Source organism: Nematolebias whitei, chromosome 5 (genome assembly GCF_014905685.2).
Source record: "Nematolebias whitei isolate Nwh7 chromosome 5, NemWhi1, whole genome shotgun sequence".
In the NCBI taxonomy this organism is placed as follows: domain Eukaryota; kingdom Metazoa; phylum Chordata; class Actinopteri; order Cyprinodontiformes; family Rivulidae; genus Nematolebias; species Nematolebias whitei.
The window spans coordinates 10,416,198-10,421,417 of NC_056502.1; the positions used below are offsets into that span (position 1 = coordinate 10,416,198).

The window sequence follows — 5,220 nt, forward strand, 5'->3', positions numbered from 1 at the left end:
CCCCCCCCCCCCCCACACACACACACACACACACACACTTTTACTATGAAACATTAGTTCAGTCGGCGCAGTTTCTCTTCCTGAACGAATCCATTCCACTTGATCAATAGGAGAATATTCAAACCACTAAAAATCCACTCCAGGTTTTCCTGGTTACCTCCACCTCACCACCAGCCTGCTGCCTGCAGTGTTTCTACGTGTCTCCTCCTGCCTCTGCAGAGAACGCTCACAGGTGGAGGAGGTGGAGGTACCTCTGTGTTGCTCGCTTGCCAGCTTAGCATGTTTAGTGCGGGCAGTTGTTGATCATAAACATATATACATGGTTAGGAGGATGCTTGAGAGGAGCGCTACGTCTGTAGCATCTTAGCTTAGCAGTAACTGTGACGCTGTAAGACGCTGCGGGTGTAAGAGACGCTGTGCTTTAAGGTGCATTAAAGTTGAAATGTCTTTAAAACCCCACACCTTATTGTCCCCGAGCTTCGCGAGACACATCATTAAGAGGAGTAGTGTTGAACACAAGTAAAAAAAAGTCTAGTGGTGATGTTTTTTATTTCTCGATAAACGCAAATGGTGCCGACCTGATGCTGTGTGTTAAAGTGCATTAAAGTTGAAATCTCTTTAAAACAGCTGAATTTACACAAACTTGGTGAGAAACATGATTTAAATGGAGATAAAGTAAAGAAAACTAGATTAAATGTTGCTTTATTGTATACTGGTGCGCGTGCACACACACTATAGCGCCCCCCCCCCCCCACACACACACACACACATTACAGATGCTTCTGATGCCCATGATTTACAGTTTGTTTTTTTTACTTTTTATTGTGTTATACTGTCAAAACTTGTGTCATATGCATTTGACAGTAATCAAAGCTTTACTGAAGCAACTAGGTGAAAAAATGTTCACATTACGACTGGATGCACCAGATGCTCACACATCTGTCTCTGTCAGACTGCATGTGATGTGCACATGTTGGAGCTGCCATCTTTTGTCATTCTAAGGCAGGTGACAAATATTTTAAACCATCCATCCTTCCATCCATTATCTTTACCCACTTCTTCCTTTTTGGGTCACGGGGGTCATTGGTGCCCATATACATCCATCACTGTGCGAGAGGCGGGGGACACCCTGGACATGTCTCCAGTCCATCACAGGGGCACGTAGACAAACGAGACAAACAACCATTCACTCTCTCACTCATATGGACAATTTAGAGTTACCAATCAGACTAACATGCATGTTTTTGGTATGCGGGTAGAAACCAGAGTACCTGGAGAAAACCCACACATGCACAGAGAGAACATGAAACTCAGTCCAGAAAGATCCCCGGCTGGGATTTGATCTGGTGACCTTGCTGAGGGGCAACAGCTCTACCACCTGAGCCACCATGCTGCCCCTATTTTAAACCAGGCTGAAAATTATTTTATAACTAGAAGCTCACATTTTAGAAAAAAACACGTTTCGATGACCAGTGACAATAAATACGTTGGTTTTAAATAATGATTCAAAAATGTTTTTGTGTTTTGTATTTTAGCTTGTTAGCTTAACAGTGTGATTACAGATCTTTTCTAATTTATTTCAAGCCAGTGAATTCACAAGGGCAGCATGTCTAACATTTTTATTTCAAGTCTGTCTAGAACAGGTCTCTCTTGTAAATGAGTCCTCGTGGCTCAATGAGACTAACCTGTATAAAGGTTGAATGAAAAAAAGTTCTGTTAAACAAAACTTTACCGCGACGTGTGCGCGTTATTGTTTTTCTACTATTAGTGCTTAGCTTATTAGTTTAGCTAATTTCTTAGTTCATATATTAGATCTTATTACTGTTTTTCTTTACAATTCACATGTTTCTTGGATGTAACTTGGACCCTGTGCACACAGTTATGTTCCACGACATGTGATAACTATGACAATAAAGAAACCTTATCCTTGTCCTTAAGAGTTTTGATGAATATCTTTGAGAAGGTGATCGGGTTAATGTGGGCCTCTTTTGACTCATCCGATGAGTTATAGTCTGCCACAGAAATTGGCGGTGTGAGGATGTGGTTATCTCCTGCTAATGGTGGAGGAATCCTTTTCCTCGAGTTCCCAAATTTTATTTTATTTTTTTACTTTTTTTTGTAGTTTCTCAGCTGACTTGCTCAAGGATAAAACAATAGTGTGACTCAAGCTCAGTGAAGAAGTCGCTGTGAAGCCTGAACTTGGTGCAGAAGTGCTCGGTAGCTTCATAAAATTATTGAATAGTTACTGAATTTATTTCATGTGTTGGTTAGTTGCTTATTAAATTGTTGTTTTCTGCCTTGTGTTCAGTATTCTGAAGAAAAGGCGATTTGAATCCGTTTTATTTACTGTCTGAATTTTAGTGAAATACTCATGTATTCATTATAAGTGATGGCATAAACTATTGCAAAATAAATGAGGGCTTTTAAAACACTGCATGTTGCTGCCATTTGCAGTTGCACTGGAATATTAAGTAATTCCTTGTAGAACTAAGTAAACACGCTCTTGTTAAGTCTTTTGAGAGAAGTGAGACATCCGGTAGTTGCAAAGGACAGTGATCAGGTGTACAGCTGTGAAACGTTGATTTCTAAATCTGTAAGCCTTGTCTGCATAAATAATGATTTAAAATCGTCTCTGACAAGTACACACCAAAAGTGGTCTGGTTCATTATCCGAATATTGTGAAGTCACTGGAGGTCAACGTGTCACCGTAATGAGAATGTGCCTGCAGCAGCCTCCTGGAGTGAACTCATTTCGTGCACGGCAGCCGTGCTGTTTTAACGCCATCGCCAGTGGAAGAAGCTGAGATCTGGGCAGAAGCCGAGTTAACGGAAAGACGACGCAGTGACATATGAACACTCAGGCGCTTTAATGGACATTGATTTGCAAGGCCACGTGAGTTGAAGCGAGCGCAGCGTAAAATTGTCCACCACTGCTGGATGAGAGAAATATGAATACATTACTGGAGCAGAATATATTTCTGGATCCATTATTCCACATTTGCTTGCCATTAAAGCCATGCAGACAATATTCTTCCATTTTATTCACTAGTTCATTGAAATGTCTATATATGGAATCCGTAATGGCAATTTCTAAAATGAGAGTATGAAGAAAGACCATTGGCATTGATTTCACTGTGTCACTCAGGCATGACCTGTGTTGTGCATGAATGTTAAGCAGTTTGGATGAAAACAGACTTTACTTCTACGTTTTACACATTTCGACTTACTATTTGTTCTTCAAACTGCAGTTTCCCTCCATTTTTATTTCTATATGAGATAAGTTTCCTTAAGTTTATGCTACACTATCTTTCTTCATCCCAGTTTGCTGGAAGGCACATCAATACCCTTCATGTTGGTGCAGATATCCATCGCATGGCTCACTCGTTTGCTTTCTGTGATAGGTTACTGAGAGACCTGATCCCCACCCTCCTGTTGATTCTCCCCATTAGAGACTTCTCCTAGCAGTCTGGTGTTCCATTCAGATGATAAAGCCAACAGATTGAAGGTCTGTCGCTGCTGCACAGACTTAAATCAGCTGAGACAACGTGCAGGAGGCTATTATGAGATTGTGGATGCAGTTTGACCAGAGGATATTGGGCACCTGGTGCTGCTGTAAATGATTGCTGGGGAGTGGGAGATGATTATGGCTCCTTGTGGGACACAGCTTGCTGGAGAAGTGCTTGGAGCAGAACTGCAGCAACACCTGACCATTAATAACCTCCTGTTGTTTTGACCATGTGGGATGTACTTTAAATGTGTGTGTTTTCTTGAAGTCCCAGAAGGGTAATGGTTGGTCTTTATGGGAACTGTGCTCCCCCCACACTAAATGTCTTGTTCAAAAGGGTCCAACAGCTCTTGCCCCCCACTCTTCAATCATCTACTATGAAACACTCCATGGAAGGCCCAGTGGTTCTGACAGAATTAACCATCTCAACAGGTGATAGATGTGACTCCTGCTGTTTATGTACCGGTAGATATCTCCAGAAGATAACGGTGCAACAAGTTAGTGCTTTCTCCTTAAAGGTTGTATGTAAAAGTTAAAAATGTTTATCAAATTTCCTCAGTGTTTCTGGAAAATAAAGAGTTTTTCTTTGTGATAATAACTGGTTTACTCCGAGAAGAGAAATAAGTTGAGATTTCTGCTAATAAAACTCAGTCATTTATCAAATTTAATGATAGTTTAACTAGAACTTAACTCTTGTTAAGGAGAGTCATTGTTTTTTTGTTTTGTTTTTTCCCCTTCTGATTGTGACCACCATCAATAAATGTCTTCTCTTCCACAGTATCTAAAGTATTTTGAGGGAAACTAAAGGCCGACTTCTGTCCTTGGGCTTTAATGGAAACTTTCCCAGCTCGCTGCATAGCGGTGCACCACATTCAGCGCAGAAGGATGATTCAAAATACTCGTTTCATCCAATAAATGTTCAGTGAATGCTCAATTTAAAACTGAGTAAAAGATAAATGGTCAAATCAAGGGGTTTGACACAACTAATATTTAGCATATTTTTAACTTAAAGAGACTTTAGAATATAAAAAATAGATTTAAATATTTCACAATTAGATTTTTGTAACCATGACCTTCATAATTAACAACTCGTGCAAAGATAAAAAAATATATATATATATTATAAGATTACAGTAGTCCCTCGCTACTTCGTGGTTCATTTATTGCAGACTCGCTCTATCGCGATTTGTCAAAATAAAATTAGACATGACACAATTGGCTGATTGATGAATGAGTTGCACGATCTGCATGAAATTTTTATTTAAAAGGAATTATTTTAAATTCTTTAGCACCTCCTGCACCTGTGTGCAGCCCATACTGCAGGATAAACTGTTCTCCGTGCAGAGTGGAGAAGTGGGCGTGGCCAAGAGCACTTGCAAGTAGCAAAGAGCAGAGGAGGCAGGGAGTTGAAATCATGATAATATTCCTACTTAGCAATTTTTCACTTATCGCAAGTCTTCAGAGTATGGATCCCCTGCGATAAACGAGGGACTACTGTATTGTAATCCATCCATTATCTTTTCCCGCTTCTTCCTTTTCAGGTCATGGAGGTCACTGGTGGCCATGTCCAGCCTTCACTGTGCGAGAGGCGGGGTATACCCTGGACAGGTCTCCAGTCCATCACAGGGACAGATTATTATAATATTATATTAAATTATAAGATCATATAAACAAAGTCCATGCTCAATAATCCAGGTATACAATCCAACATTTTTC

The 5,220-nt window shown here is 40.2% G+C and overlaps 1 protein-coding gene across 1 annotated transcript in view; it reads left to right on the top strand.

Moving 5' to 3' along the window:
- LOC119409666 (mannosyl-oligosaccharide 1,2-alpha-mannosidase IC) overlaps window positions 1-5,220 on the top strand; it is a 91,514-nt gene that overhangs the window by 1,129 nt on the left and 85,165 nt on the right. The gene's annotated exons all lie outside the window — the stretch shown is intronic.